This window comes from Hyla sarda, chromosome 1 (genome assembly GCF_029499605.1).
Source record: "Hyla sarda isolate aHylSar1 chromosome 1, aHylSar1.hap1, whole genome shotgun sequence".
Taxonomy (NCBI): domain Eukaryota; kingdom Metazoa; phylum Chordata; class Amphibia; order Anura; family Hylidae; genus Hyla; species Hyla sarda.
The window spans coordinates 608,746,442-608,764,055 of NC_079189.1; the positions used below are offsets into that span (position 1 = coordinate 608,746,442).

The following is a 17,614-nucleotide window of genomic DNA, read 5'->3' on the forward strand; positions in this document are numbered from 1 at the left end:
GTTTACAGCGAGTTCCCTGCTAGGAGTTTGCGCTGCGACGAAAATTTTGCCGCAGCTCATACTTGAAGAAGAAAACTTACTGTAAGCCTGCCCGTGTGAATGTACCCTGTACATTCACATTGGGGGGGGGCAAACCTCCAGCTGTTCCAAAACTACAACTCCCAGCATGTACTGACAGACCGTGAATGCTGGGAGTTGTACTTTTGCAACAGCTGGAGGCACACTGGTTGGAAAACCTTCAGTTAGGTTCTGTTATCTAACTCAATATTTGCAACATCTGGAGAGCTACAGTATAGAGACCACTGCAAACTGTGGCCCTCCAGATGCTGCAAAACTACAAATCTCAGCATGCCCAGACAGCAAACAGTTGTGTGGGCATGCTAGGAGTTGTAGTTTTGCAAGATCTGGAGGGCTATAGTTCAGAGACTACCATATTGTGGTTTCAAACTGTAGCCTTCCAGCTGTTGCAAAAATACAACTCCCAGCATACCCAAACAGCTGTCTGGGCATGCTGGGAGTTGTAGTTTTGCAACATCTGGAGTGCTACAGTATAGAGACCACTATATAGTGGTCTCGGACTGCAGCCCTCCAGATGTTGCTAGGCAACTTACCGGCTTCCGTCGGATCAAGGGAGCTTGCTGCACGACATCGCCGTCCGCCGATCTCCGACGCCGATCGTCGGCCACAGCCTCCGCAGATTGGTAAGTGGACTCCGGTGCCGGTCCTCTGTCGTTTCCCCATTCTGCCCCGCCTATTGTGGGTGGGCAGAACGGGGAAAACGAAAGTTAACCCCCCCGCCCCCGATCTGCTATTGGTGGTCGTGTCTAGACCACCAATAGCAGGGATAGGAGGGGTGGCACCCCTGCCACCTCACTCCTATCTCTTCAGGGGGGTTGTGGGTGTCTTAGACACCCACGATCCCACTTATATTCCGGGTCACCATAGACCCGTAATGACCCGGAATCGCAAGTGTGAATTCACTTGCGATTTGCGCCGATCGACGACATGGGGGGGGTCTGATGACCCCCCTGGGCATTTGCGCGGGATGCCTGCTGATAGATATCAGCAGTCACCCCAGTCAGGTCCCCGCCCGGTGGGGACCGAAATTCCCACGGGCGTACAGGTACGCCCTTGGTCCTTAAGTACCAGGGAGCAAAGGCGTACCTGTACGCCCTATGTCCTTAAGTGGTTAATAGGACTCAGATTATTGGGCAGACTAGATGGGTTAAATGGTTCTTATCTGCCGACACATTCTATGTTTCTATTGCTGCTTTTTTGTCATATAATAATCCAAAACATTTTTTTTTCAATTAAATAAAAGATTCATTTGTTGTTTTTTGTTGTTGTTTGTAAATTTATACGTGGAGGTGTGTAAACTCCATATGTTAATGCGCCTTGAACATTTTCCAGGCAGCATTAGGGTTGCACCTGTGAGGCCATGCACCTATATCAGCCAACTTGGGTGGGGCTTGTAGCCTCTCTCCCCCCTTCCATTGTATGTGTGCTTAGTCACGCTGGAGGGAACTGGGAGCAGGCTACATGTCGACCTAGTGCTGCTGTAATTGCCCACTGGCCCCTGGTTTTTGCTTATTACGCACAGGTAGGTTAGCGTTAGGTCCCGTGCCATCTGAGAAACCTTGGCGTTGGTGTGCGGGCTCTGGTGTGTCCTTCATATAAGGATACACTGGCGAATGTCTCAATTTTAACATCAGTGTTGAGGGATTAGCCAATGTCATTGTATACATCTACCACAGTAGTGCACCTACATTTCTGTATGGCAATTAAATAAAAGATTCATATTTGCAAATGGGGTATCCCAAAAAAAAGTACAGATCACGGCACAAAAAATGAGCCCTCATACCGCTGCTTATTTGGAAAAATAAAGTTATAGGTCGTCAAGAGGGATTTTAAACACACTAATTTGGTTATAAAGTTTGAGATTTTTTAAAGCGGTACAATAATAGAAAAGCATGTAATCATGGGTATCATTTTAATTGTTTTGACCCACAGAATAAAGAAAACATGTCATCTTTACCGTAAATTGTACAGGGTGAAAACAAAACCTTCAAAAAATACATACATTTGAGTGATTGCAAAAGACAACTGGCCGCGTAAAAAACAAGCTCTCATACTAGTCTATGGATGAAAATATAAGAGTTATGATTTTTAGAAGGCGAGGAAGAAAAAACAAAAATGCAAAAATAAAACTGGTTGCGTCCTTAAGGGGTTAATGGACCAGAACTATAAAAATATACCAATATGGTAAATGGTGTAAAACATTTTTTAAATCTTTTTGAAATTTTTGTTAATCTGCTTCCCAAAAAAAATTTGAAAAATGTGGCATATGGTCCACACACAACTGTGACTCTTCTCTGCATTTAGTGGTTACTACTCACCTGGGTGGTTACCTGTGGGAATGTCCTCGATATACTGCTCATCACCGCTCACATCTGTCTCCTCTTCTTCTTCTTCCTTTATGTCTGTAGCATTAATATAACTCAGATCTTTCCCTGTAGGAATGTCCTCCATATCCTGCTCATCACCTCTCACATCTGTTTCCTCTTCTTCCTTTATGTCTGTAGTAATATAGTTCAGATCTCTCCCTGTAGGAATGCCCATCTTATACTGCTCATCACCGCTCACATATGTTTCTTCCTTTATGTTTGTAGCATTATTATACATAAGATCTTTCCCTGTAGGAATGTCCTCCTTATACTGCTCATCACCGCTCACATCTGTCTTTTCTTCTACCTTTATGTCTGTAGCATTCCTATAGATCAGATCTTTCCCTGTAGGAATGTCTTCCTTATATTGCTCAGCACCGCTCACATCTGTCTCTTCCACTTTCCTTATGTCTGTAGAATGAATATAGATTAGATCTTTCCTTGTAGGAATGTCCTCCATATACTGCTCATTACCGATCAAATCTGTTTCTTGGTCTTCTTTTATGTCTGTAGCATTCAGATAGATCAGATCTTTCCCTGTAGTAATGTCTTCCTTATACTGCTCATCACTGCTAACATCTGTCTTTTCTTCTTCCGTTATGTCTGTAGCATTTTTATAGATGAGATCTTCTCCCTGATTCATAAGATGTGAAATAAATATTTTAAAAGTCATCAGACAGTAGGAGAAGTCATGTGAAATGTTTTATATGAACAGAAAAAGACCATAAAAGGAGAACTCCAGGGAACTTAAGTTATCGGACACTTTTTCCCTATCCACAAGATAGGTAGTATGTGATCACGCGCGGGGGGGGGGGGGGGGGGGGGGGGTCATGGCTGACACATCCTCAGAGAGATGGGGGCCTCCATCTTTCTGAATAGACACGTGATGGCTGCTCAGCAAATCACTGGTTCAGGCAGGAAATTGCTGCAGACGATAATTGGCTGAGCGGGACACCACTTGCGTGAGGGTGGGGGCCAAAATGTGTCTAGGATGCGTGAGTAGCTCAAGCTGGAACAGATAAGAGTCTGCTCACTTCAGATTCCTGGACTACTTTAATTATCATAAGGACCAGAAATGACAAGAGGGGCGTGGCTCAGGTCTGGAACTCTGCTTAGCATCTTTCTATTATCCTGAACATCAGACCAGATTATTGTCCTTAATTTCTGCCTACCTGTGGGTGAAGATGCCCGGAACATTGTGGTGTCAGGATGGCCAGGCAGAGACGCAACAAGCGGATGCAAGGAGCGCAGGAGGATGGTGAGGCAGAGATGCAGGGGGAGCCAGCGCCATCTTGTCCTAAGGGGTCGGGAGTTGCGGCTGCAGTGCTTATTGATCAGTTTGTCTCTGGTATCTCGCTCCCGGTCCTGTCGCAGACCAAAAGAGACCTTCTAGATGAGGCTGTTACTCTAGAGGAATTAGAGTGTGCGCTGGGGGCCTTGTCCTCCGAGAAGTCACAGGATGTTTTGTTGCCCCGGTTGCTGGGGATTTTGCAGGCTGCTGTGTAGGGGGGAGGGTTTTCCTGAGTAAATGTTGGAGGCCATCATAGCCTTGTTATTGAAGCCCGGTAAGGACCCACTCTCAGTGGGTTCGTATAGACCAATTTCCCTACTGTGCTCTGATAAGTTGATAGCAAAGGTCCTGGCCAACCATCTTTTGAGGTTCATTCGGGGAAATCAACGGCAGATAATATCAGAAGGCTCTTTCTGATTCTCCAGCTGCAACCTGAGTGCACTGTTTGTAGGGCTGTGCTTTTACTCGATGCTGCCAAAGCTTTTGACAGCGTTGAGTGGAATTTCCCGTGGAGCGTCATGTGTCGCATGGGATTTGGGCCCAGGTTCTTAACATGGGTGCAATTGTTATATGCTGCTCCTCGTGCTAGAATTCGGGCCAATGGTTTGCTTTCCCATTCCTTTCCCCTGGGTCATGGTACAAAAGGGGTGTCCCCTATCTCCATTTCTATTTGTACTCGTTACCTGATATTTCCCTTTGGGTTACCCATGGAGTTTTGTACACTGCTCAAAAAAATAAACGGTCGTTGGTAGAGCGGGCTTCTAATCCAGGAATTGAACGGCGCTGACCGGGATGAGGACACCAGACAGATAGTATACCTTCCAAGAGGGATTTATTTTGTAAATGCAACGCGTTTCACCACGCATGCGTGGTGAAACGCGTTGCATTTACAAAATAAATCCCTCTTGGAAGGTATACTATCTGTCTGGTGTCCTTATCCCGGTCAGCGCCGTTCAGTTCCGGGATTAGAAGCCTGTGCTACCCACGACTGTTTATACCAGGAAGGCTGCAGACCTCGGCTCAATATAAACGATCTCCATTGTTGTGTATGGGCTACACAACTATGTCGGGTGAGCAGTGATTTCTCCCTCTATCCCTTCTACTATTGAAGTGAATGTACTCCACAAGGAGCGCCTCCGCCTTTTTTCTTTTTCTACAAAAAAATAAAAGTAACACTAAGGTAGCACATCCTAGGTCTGAATGAATGAACTAATTGTATGAAATACTTTCTCATTACATAGTTGAATGTGCTGACAACAAAATCACACAAAAATTATCAATGGAAATCAAATGTATCAACCCATGGAGGTCTGGATATGGAGTCACACTCAAAATCAAAGTGGAAAACCAAACTACTGATCCAACTTTGATGTAATGTCCTTAAAACAAGTAAAAATGAGGCTCAGTAGTGTGTGTGGCCTCCACGTGCCCGTATGACCTCCCTACAATGCCTGGGCATGCTCCTGATGAGGTGGCGGATGGTCTCCTGAGGGATGTTCTCCCAGACCTGGACTAAACTCCTGGACAGTCTGTGGTGGATGGAGCAAGACATGATGTCCCAGAGATGTGCTCAATCGGATTCAGGTCTGGGGAACTGGTGGGCCAGTCCATAGCATCAATGCCTTCCTCTTACAGGAACTGCTGACACACTCCAGCCACATGAGGTCTAGCATTGTCTTGCATTAGGAGGAACCCAGTTCCAACCGCACCAGCATATGGTCTCACAAGGGGTCTGAGGATCTCATCTCGGTACCTAATGGCAGTCAGGCTACCTCTGGCAAGCACATAGAGGACTGTGCTGCCCCCAAAGAAATGCCACCCCACACCATTACTGACCAACCACCAAACTGGTCATGCTGGAGGATGTTGCAGGCAGCAGAACAGTCTCCATGGCGTCTCCAGACTCTGTCACATGTGCTCAGTGTGAACCTGCTTTCATCTGTGAAGAGCACACGGTGCCAGTGGCCAATTTGCCAATCTTGGTGTTCTCTGGCAAATGCCAAACGTCCTGCACGGTGTTGGGCTGTAAGCAAAACCCCCACCTGTGGACGTCGGGCCCTCATACCACCCTCATGGAGTCTGTTTCTGACTGTTTGAGTGGACACATGCACATTTTGCAGGGCTCTGGCAGTGCTCCTCTTGCACAAAGGCGGAGGTAGCAGTCCTGCTGCTGGGTTGTTGCCCTCCTACGGCCTCCTCCACATCTCCTGATGCACTGGCCTGTCTCCTGGTAGCGCCTCCATGCTCTGAACACTACGCTGACAGACACAGCAAACCTTCTTGCCACAGCTCACATTGATGTGCCATCCTGGATGAGCTGCACTACCTGAGCCACTTGTGTGGGTTGTAGAATCCGTCTCATGCTACCACTAGAGTGAAAGCACCATCGGCATTCAAAAGTGTCCAAAACATCAGCCAGGAAGCATAGGAACAGAGAAGTGGTCTGTGGTCACCATCTGCAGAACCACTCCTTTATTGGGGTGTCTTTATAATTGCCTATAATTTCCACCTGTTGTCTGTTCCATGTGAAATTGATTGTCAATTGTTGCTTCCTGAGTGGACTTTGTGATTTCACAGAAGGGTGATTGACTTGGAGTTACATTGTGTTGTTTAAGTGTTTCCTTTATTTTTTTGAGCAGTGTATCTTTCGCAGCTATATGATAGGCCGATCCTGAAGTAATTTGCTCAATTACGGGAGGAATTTATTCTGCCTCACTCATTCTTTAATCGTTATCTACAACTGCGACATGCCCTTGATGTGCAGTCTCGAGCTTGTGATTTGACTGTCGGTTCGTCTGTGGTGGTGAAGGATTTGCTCACTCATTTCTCTACTAAAGGTGTGATATCTGTGTTGTATAGGGAACTGCTGTCCTCTTATCATGAGGCCCATCCGTTGAATATTAAGGATAAATGGGAGGTGGATGTGGGTCCCATATCGGATGAGCAGTGGGCGCAGATTATGGCTAAGACCCCGCGACTTGCAGCGTCGGAGGCCCACCGGGTGTCCCAAATATTTCTACTACATCGGGTGTATTGTACTCCCGCCTTCTTGCATAGGATTGGGTGCGGCCGGATTCCTGCTGTCCCCGTTGTTCCTTGCCTGATGCTCACTTGCTTCATGTGATGTGGGACTGTACCCTTCTGACACATTTTTGGAATGATGTCGGACGATTGATTAGCCGGGTGTATGGTTGTCCATTAAGTTTGTCCGCTCTGACGTGGGTATTGGGATATCTGGAGGGGTTGGATGAGGATGGTGGCTTGTACATTGGTATCAGTAGGATTTTGTACCAAACTCGAAAACTAATTGCACAGCATTGGTTGCGGGCTTCCCCACCCACTATATCCGAATTGATTGTAAAATTAAATCATATCATTAGACTAGAAAAAGGTGTATACCTTAAGAGAAAAGCTATGCGGAAATATGAGTCCATTTGGGGTCTTGGATTGATACCCCTGGTCTGCTATCCACCTATATGCGGAGAACTCCCATAGAGGTGTTTCTGGGGGGTTGAGGGGGTCTAACCACTAATATTGTCTGTGTTTTGCAAGCAAACTATCCTTGTCTCGACTACTCTTCTGTTTTGTGTTTGCCTTGGTGTGTTGTCCGCTGTCTAATTTCCTGTTTTTTGTGTCCGGTTTACCTATGCCACTTGTTGTTGCCCCTCCTCCTCCTGTGCTACTTGATATTATATTTTCTCTTCTGTGAAGCCCATACAGTATTTTTGAATATGTTTTTAGCCTTGAATATACCTCTCGTTTGTGGGACAATTCAGTGTATTGCACAGCACTATTTTCCATAATATTGCTTTTGTTTTCTCTGCTGTGCAGGAAGGACACGGGGGTTGGGGGGGGGGGGGAGTTTATTTCTTTGCGGGTGGGATGGGTTTTATGGGTTTATGTTTTTTCTTTGTTTTTGTATGCTGTTTGTTTTATATAAAAAACTTTAATAAAAATTTCTGATAAAAAAAAAATGAAATGACAGGAGAGGGTATCTGAGCCCCATAGCTGCAGGTCTCCTAGAAGATGGACACAGATATTAGATGATGGATCAATAACCTCAGGACCCTCATACACATGTATATCCCCCATGGCTAGACAGGCTTCAGGTTGTGTCAGTGGAGGAGATCAGCTCCTGCCAGACACCTCTGGGGTTTGTCTCAGGGGAAATAAAGGATCAGATGGATATAAATCCAACCTGTTGGTTCCTTATTCCAACCAGCAGTCTCCATAGCCAGAAAACTGTGAGAAGATCCAGACAACATGTAATGTCTATGGTCGGCTTTATCCTGTCATCTCCACCTTTCTCATTCCACAAGTATAAAGCATATAATACTGTAGGATAAAACAAGACTGAACACAAGAGCTTCACAGCCCTTCTACAGATCATAGGGAATATCTCCATCTACCTGATCCTAAGGAAGAAGAGGACAGGGACACCTCTCTTTCCAGGGACACCTCTATTCCCAGCAGGGTCACCTTTCCAGTCATCACCAGACCCCTCCATTACTGTATAATGTCCCAGCAGTGTCACCTCTCCAGTCATCACCAGACCCCTCCATTACTGTATAATGTCCCAGCAGTGTCACCTCTCCAGTCATCACCAGACCCCTCCATTACTGTATAATGTCCCAGCATTCCCAGCAGTGTCACCTCTCCAGTCATCACCAGACCCCTCCATTACTGTATAATGTCCCAGCAGTGTCACCTCTCCAGTCATCACCAGACCCCTCCATTACTGTATAATGTCCCAGCATCTCCAGCAGTGTCACCTCTCCAGTCATCACCAGACCCCTCCATTACTGTATAATGTCCCAGCAGTGTCACCTCTCCAGTCATCACCAGACCCCTCCATTACTGTATAATGTCCCAGCAGTGTCACCTCTCCAGTCATCACCCGAACCCTCCATTACTGTATAATGTCCCAGCAGTGTCACCTCTCCAGTCATCACCAGACCCCTCCATTACTGTATAATGTCCCAGCAGTGTCACCTCTCCAGTCATCACCAGACCCCTCTATTACTGTATAATGTCCCAGCATTCCCAGCAGTGTCACCTCTCCAGTCATCACCAGACCCCTCCATTACTGTATAATGTCCCAGCATTCCCAGCAGTGTCACCTCTCCAGTCATCACCAGACCCCTCCATTACTGTATAATGTCCCAGCAGTGTCACCTCTACAGTCATCACCAGACCCCTCCATTACTGTATAATGTCCCAGCAGTGTCACCTCTCCAGTCATCACCAGACGCCTCCATTACTGTATAATGTCCCAGCAGTGTCACCTCTCCAGTCATCACCAGACCCCTCCATTACTGTATAATGTCCCAGCAGTGTCACCTCTCCAGTCATCACCAGACCCCTCCATTACTGTATAATGTCCCAGCAGTGTCACCTCTCCAGTCATCACCAGACCCCTCCATTACTGTATAATGTCCCAGCAGTGTAACCTCTCCAGTCATCACCCGACCCCTCTATTACTGTATAATGTCCCAGCATTCCCAGCAGTGTCACCTCTCCAGTCATCACCAGACCCCTCCATTACTGTATAATGTCCCAGCATTCCCAGCAGTGTCACCTCTCCAGTCATCACCAGACCCCTCCATTACTGTATAATGTCCCAGCAGTGTCACCTCTCCAGTCATCACCAGACCCCTCCATTACTGTATAATGTCCCAGCAGTGTCACCTCTCCAGTCATCACCCGACCCCTCTATTACTGTATAATGTCCCAGCATTCCCAGCAGTGTCACCTCTCCAGTCATCACCAGACCCCTCCATTACTGTATAATGTCCCAGCATTCCCAGCAGTGTCACCTCTCCAGTCATCACCAGACCCCTCCATTACTGTATAATGTCCCAGCAGTGTCACCTCTCCAGTCATCACCAGACCCCTCCATTACTGTATAATGTCCCAGCAGTGTCACCTCTCCAGTCATCACCAGACCCCTCCATTACTGTATAATGTCCCAGCAGTGTCACCTCTCCAGTCATCACCAGACCCCTCCATTACTGTATAATGTCCCAGCAGTGTCACCTCTCCAGTCATCACCAGACCCCTCCATTACTCTATAATGTCCCAGCATTCCCAGCAGTGTCACCTCTCCAGTCATCACCAGACCCCTCCATTACTGTATAATGTCCCAGCAGTGTCACCTCTCCAGTCATCACCAGACCCCTCCATTACTGTATAATGTACCAGCAGTGTCACCTCTCCAGTCATCACCAGACCCCTCCATTACTGTATAATGTCCCAGCAGTGTCACCTCTCCAGTCATCACCAGACCCCTCCATTATTGTATAATGTCCCAGCAGTGTCACCTCTCCAGTCATCACCAGACCCCTCCATTACTGTATAATGTCCCAGCAGTGTCACCTCTCCAGTCATCACCAGATCCCTCCATTACTGTATAATGTCCCAGCAGTGTCACCTCTCCAGTCATCACCAGACCCCTCCATTACTGTATAATGTACCAGCAGTGTCACCTCTCCAGTCATCACCAGACCCCTCCATTACTGTATAATGTCCCAGCAGTGTCACCTCTCCAGTCATCACCCGACCCCTCCATTACTGTATAATGTCCCAGCATTCCCAGCAGTGTCACCTCTCCAGTCATCACCAGACCCCTCCATTACTGTATAATGTCCTAGCAGTGTCACCTCTCCAGTCATCACCAGACCCCTCCATTACTGTATAATGTCCCAGCAGTGTCACCTCTCCAGTCATCACCAGACCCCTCCATTACTGTATAATGTCCCAGCATTCCCAGCAGTGTCACCTCTCCAGTCATCACCAGACCCCTCCATTACTGTATAATGTCCCAGCAGTGTCACCTCTCCAGTCATCACCAGACCCCTCCATTACTGTATAATATCCCAGCATTCCCAGCAGTGTCACCTCTCCAGTCATCACCAGACCCCTCCATTACTGTATAATGTCCCAGCAGTGTCACCTCTCCAGTCATCACCAGACCCCTCCATTACTGTATAATGTCCCAGCAGTGTCACCTCTCCAGTCATCACCAGACCCCTCCATTACTGTATAATGTCCCAGCATTCCCAGCAGTGTCACCTCTCCAGTCATCACCAGACCCCTCCATTACTGTATAATGTCCCAGCAGTGTCACCTCTCCAGTCATCACCAGACCCCTCCATTACTGTATAATGTCCCAGCAGTGTCACCTCTCCAGTCATCACCAGACCCTCCATTACTGTATAATGTCCCAGCAGTGTCACCTCTCCAGTCATCACCAGACCCCTCCATTACTGTATAATGTCCCAGCAGTGTCACCTCTCCAGTCATCACCAGATCCCTCCATTACTGTATAATGTCCCAGCATTTTCACCTCTCCAGTCATCACCAGACCCCTCCATTACTGTATAATGTCCCAGCAGTGTCACCTCTCCAGTCATCACCAGACCCTCCATTACTGTATAATGTCCCAGCATTCCCAGCAGTGTCACCTCTCCAGTCATCACCAGACCCCTCCATTACTGTATAATGTCCCAGCAGTGTCACCTCTCCAGTCATCACCAGACCCCTCCATTACTGTATAATGTCCCAGCAGTGTCACCTCTCCAGTCATCACCAGACCTCTCCATTACTGTATAATGTCCCAGCATTCCCAGCAGTGTCACCTCTCCAGTCATCACCAGACCCCTCCATTACTGTATAATGTCCCAGCAGTGTCACCTCCCCAGTCATCACCAGACCCCTCCATTACTGTATAATGTCCCAGCATTCCCAGCAGTGTCACCTCTCCAGTCATCACCAGACCCCTCCATTACTGTATAATGTCCCAGCATTCCCAGCAGTGTAACCTCTCCAGTCATCACCAGACCCCTCCATTACTGTATAATGTCCCAGCATTCCCAGCAGTGTCACCTCTCCAGTCATCACCAGACCCCTCCATTACTGTATAATGTCCCAGCAGTGTCACCTCTCCAGTCAGCAGTTCCATCATCTTGTTGATGAGTTCTTATATTAGAAGATATCAGCAGAGGATCCTGGGTTGGAGAAACCTGAAGGGAAGAAGAGGAGACGATGAGAAATGGCGGCTGCTAATAGAAACAACAACAGACAGAGAAAGAAAGAGACAAATACACAGAAAGTTCTGGATCTTGTGATCAATGAGAAAAACCCATAAGAAGTGATGAGAGGCCGAGATATCATCTATGAAGCCTCCTCATCTAACTCTGAAAATATACAATATATATATATATATATATATATATATATATATATATATATATACACACACACATATACAGTGTATACTCACATACGTAGTTGGGCTCTGCGGCTGTCAGGGCGATCCTTACAGCATGGAGCAGAATATTTGGGAACAGGAGGGCGCTCGGGAGCTGAACATCACATGACTCTTCTATAGGTGAATCCTATATGTCTGTTAATTCCGTAGGCAGCCAAGGTGAGTTGGAACCTGTCTTAACTGAGCACATTCAGCTGTGTCCTGCACTGCCTGTAGGCGCAAGGAATTTTTCCACCCCTTAACCCCACTCATTGGCTTTTCCCTTTGACACGCTCCACCTTACTACTGGGGTGAAACACTGTAACAAACCTCCTCCTCATGTAATCTCCTTACTACTGGGATCACACACTGATAACACACTGTAACAAACCTCCTCATGTAATCTCCTTACTACTGGGGTCACACACTGATAACACACTGTAACAAACCTCCTCCTCATGTAATTTCCTTACTACTGGGGTCACACACTGATAACACACTGTAACAAACCTCCTCCTCATGTAATCTCATTACTACTGGGATCACACACTGATAACACACTGTAACAAACCTCCTCCTCATGTAATCTCCTTACTACTGGGGTCACACACTGATAACACACTGTAACAAACCTCATCCTCATGTAATCTCCGTACTACTGGGGTCACACACTGATAACACACTGTAACAAACCTCCTCCTCATGTAATCTCCTTACTACTGGGGTCACACACTGATAACACACTGTAACAAACCTCCTCCTCATGTAATCTCATTACTACTGGGATCACACACTGATAACACACTGTAACAAACCCCCTTCTCATGTAATTTCCTTACTACTGGGATCACACACTGATAACACACTGTAACAAACCTCCTCCTCATGTAATCTCCTTACTACTGGGATCACACACTGATAACACACTGTAACAAACCTCCTCCTCATGTAATCTCCTTACTACTGGGGTCACACACTGATAACACACTGTAACAAAGCCTCTTCCTCATGTAATCTCCTTACTACTGGGATCACACACTGATAACACACTGTAACATACCTCCTCCTCATGTAATCTCCTTACTACTGGGGTCACACACTGATAACACACTGTAACAAACCTCCTCCTCATGTAATCTCATTACTACTGGGATAACACACTGATAACACACTGTAACAAACCTCCTCCTCATGTAATCACCTTACTACTGGGGTCACACACTGATAACACACTGTAACAAACCTCCTCCTCATGTAACCTCCTTACTACTGGGATCACACACTGATAACACACTGTAACAAACCTCCTCCTCATGTAACCTCCTTACTACTGGGATCACACACTGATAACACACTGTAACAAACCTCCTCCTCATGTAATCTCCTTACTACTGGAATCACACACTGATAACACACTGTAACAAACCTCCTCCTCATGTAATCTCCTTACTACTGGGATCACACACTGATAACACATTGTAACAAACCTCCTCCTCATGTAATCTCTTTACTACTGGGATCACACACTGATAACACACTGTAACAAACCTCCTCCTCATGTAATCTCCTTACTACTGGGGTCACACACTGATAACACACTGTAACAAAACCTCTTCCTCATGTAATCTCCTTACTACTGGGATCACACACTGATAACACACTGTAACAAACCTCCTCCTCATGTAATCTCCTTACTACTGGGATCACACACTGATAACACACTGTAACAAACCTCCTCCTCATGTAATCTCCTTACTACTGGGGTCACACACTGATAACACACTGTAACAAACCTCCACCTCATGTAATCTCCTTACTACTGGGATCACACACTGATAACACTGTAACAAACCTCCTCCACATGTAATCTCCTTACTACTGGGATCACACACTGATAACACACTGTAACAAACCTTCTCCTCATGTAACCTCCTTACTACTGGGATCACACACTGATAACACTGTAACAAACCTCCTCCTCATGTAATCTCCTTACTACTGGGATCACACACTGATAACACACTGTAACAAACCCCCTTCTTATGTAATCTCCTTACTACTGGGATCACACACTGATAACACACTGTAACAAACCTCCACCTCATGTAATCTCCTTACTACTGGGATCACACACTGATAACACACTGTAACAAACCTCCTCCTCATGTAATCTCCTTACTACTGGGATCACACACTGATAACACACTGTAACAAACCTCCTCCTCATGTAATCTCCTTACTACTTGGATCACACACTGATAACACACTGTAACAAACCTCCTCCACATGTAATCTCCTTACTACTGGGATCACACACTGATAACACACTGTAACAAACCTCCTCCTCATGTAACCTCCTTACTACTGGGGTCACACACTGATAACACACTGTAACAAACCTCCCCCTCATGTAATCTCCTTACTACTGGGATCACACACTGATAACACACTGTAACAAGCCTCCTCCTCATGTAATCTCCTTACTACTGGGATCACACACTGATAACACTGTAACAAACCTCCTCCTCATGTAATCTCCTTACTACTGGGATCACACACTGATAACACACTGTAACAAGCCTCCTCCTCATGTAATCTCCTTACTACTGGGATCACACACTGATAACACTGTAACAAACCTCCTCCTCATGTAATCTCCTTACTACTGGGATCACACACTGATAACACACTGTAACAAACCTCCTCCTCATGTAATCTCCTTACTACTGGGATCACACACTGTAACACACTGTAACAAAACCTCTTCCTCATGTAATCTCCTTACTACTGGGATGACACACTGTAACAAACCTCCTCCTCATGTAATCTCTTTACTACTGGGATCCCACACTGATAACACACTGTAACAAACCTCCTCATGTAATCTCCTTACTACTGGGGTCACACACTGTAACAAACCTCCTCCTCATGTAATCTCCTTACTACTGGGATCACACACTGATAACACTGTAACAAACCTCCTCCTCATGTAATCTCCTTACTACTGGGATCACACACTGATAACACACTGTAACAAACCTCCTCCTCATGTAATCTCCTTACTACTGGGGTCTCACACTGATAACACACTGTAACAAACCTCCCCCTCATGTAATCTCCTTACTACTGGGATCACACACTGATAACACACTGTAACAAACCTCCTCCACATGTAATCTCCTTACTACTGGGATCACACACTGATAACACACTGTAACAAACCTCCTCCTCATGTAACCTCCTTACTACTGGGGTCACACACTGATAACACACTGTAACAAACCTCCTCCTCATGTAATCTCCTTACTACTGGGATCACACACTGATAACACACTGTAACAAGCCTCCTCCTCATGTAATCTCCTTACTACTGGGATCACACACTGATAACACTGTAACAAACCTCCTCCTCATGTAATCTCCTTACTACTGGGATCACACACTGATAACACACTGTAACAAACCTCCTCCTCATGTAATCTCCTTACTACTGGGATCACACACTGTAACACACTGTAACAAAACCTCTTCCTCATGTAATCTCCTTACTACTGGGATGACACACTGTAACAAACCTCCTCCTCATGTAATCTCTTTACTACTGGGATCCCACACTGATAACACACTGTAACAAACTTCCTCATGTAATCTCCTTACTACTGGGGTCACACACTGTAACAAACCTCCTCCTCATGTAATCTCCTTACTACTGGGGTCATACACTGATAACACACTGTAACAAACCTCTTCCTCATGTAATCTCCTTACTACTGGGGTCTCACACTGATAACACACTGTAACAAACCTCCTCCTCATGTAATCTCCTTACTACTGGGGTCTCACACTGATAACACACTGTAACAAACCTCCCCCTCATGTAATCTACTTACTACTGGGATCACACACTGATAACACACTGTAACAAACCTCCTCCTCATGTAATCTCCTTACTACTGGGATCACACACTGATAACACACTGTAACAAACCTCCTCCACATGTAATCTCCTTACTACTGGGATCACACACTGATAGCACACTGTAACAAACCTCCTCCTCATGTAATCTCCTTACTACTGGGATCACACACTGATAACACACTGTAACAAACCTCCTCCTCATGTAATCTCCTTACTACTGGGATCACACACTGATAACACACTGTAACAAACCTCCTCATGTAATCTCCTTACTACTGGGGTCACACACTGATAACACACTGTAACAAACCTCCTCCTCATGTAATTTCCTTACTACTGGGGTCACACACTGATAACACACTGTAACAAACCTCCTCCTCATGTAATCTCATTACTACTGGGATCACACACTGATAACACACTGTAACAAACCTCCTCCTCATGTAATCTCCTTACTACTGGGGTCACACACTGATATTACACTGTAACAAACCTCCTCCTCATGTAATCTCCGTACTACTGGGGTCACACACTGATAACACACTGTAACAAACCTCCTCCTCATGTAATCTCCTTATTACTGGGGTCACACACTGATAACACACTGTAACAAACCTCCTCCTCATGTAATCTCATTACTACTGGGATCACACACTGATAACACACTGTAACAAACCCCCTTCTCATGTAATTTCCTTACTACTGGGATCACACACTGATAACACACTGTAACAAACCTCCTCCTCATGTAATCTCCTTACTACTGGGATCACACACTGATAACACACTGTAACAAACCTCCTCCTCATGTAATCTCCTTACTACTGGGGTCACACACTGATAACACACTGTAACAAACCTCCTCCTCATGTAATCTCCTTACTACTGGGATCACACACTGATAACACACTGTAACAAACCTCCTCCTCATGTAATCTCCTTACTACTGGGGTCACACACTGATAACACACTGTAACAAAACCTCTTCCTCATGTAATCTCCTTACTACTGGGATCACACACTGATAACACACTGTAACACACTGTAACATACCTCCTCCTCATGTAATCTCCTTACTACTGGGGTCACACACTGATAACACACTGTAACAAACCTCCTCCTCATGTAATCTCATTACTACTGGGATAACACACTGATAACACACTGTAACAAACCTCCTCCTCATGTAATCTCCTTACTACTGGGATCACACACTGATAACACACTGTAACAAACCTCCTCCTCATGTAACCTCCTTACTACTGGGATCACACACTGATAACACTGTAACAAACCTCCTCCTCATGTAATCTCCTTACTACTGGGGTCACACACTGATAACACACTGTAACAAACCTCCTCCTCATGTAATCTCCTTACTACTGGGGTCACACACTGATAACACATTGTAACAAACCTCCTCCTCATGTAATCTCCTTACTACTGGGATCACACACTGATAACACACTGTAACAAACCTTCTCCTCATGTAACCTCCTTACTACTGGGATCACACACTGATAACACTGTAACAAACCTCCTCCTCATGTAATCTCCTTACTACTGGGATCACACACTGATAACACACTGTAACAAACCCCCTTCTTATGTAATCTCCTTACTACTGGGATCACACACTGATAACACACTGTAACAAACCTCCACCTCATGTAATCTCCTTACTACTGGGATCACACACTGATAACACACTG

At 45.8% G+C, this 17,614-nt stretch overlaps 1 pseudogene; it reads right to left on the reverse strand.

Annotated features, from left to right (window-relative positions):
• Window positions 1-17,614, reverse strand: part of LOC130297517 (zinc finger protein 585A-like) — a 57,221-nt pseudogene that overhangs the window by 10,322 nt on the left and 29,285 nt on the right.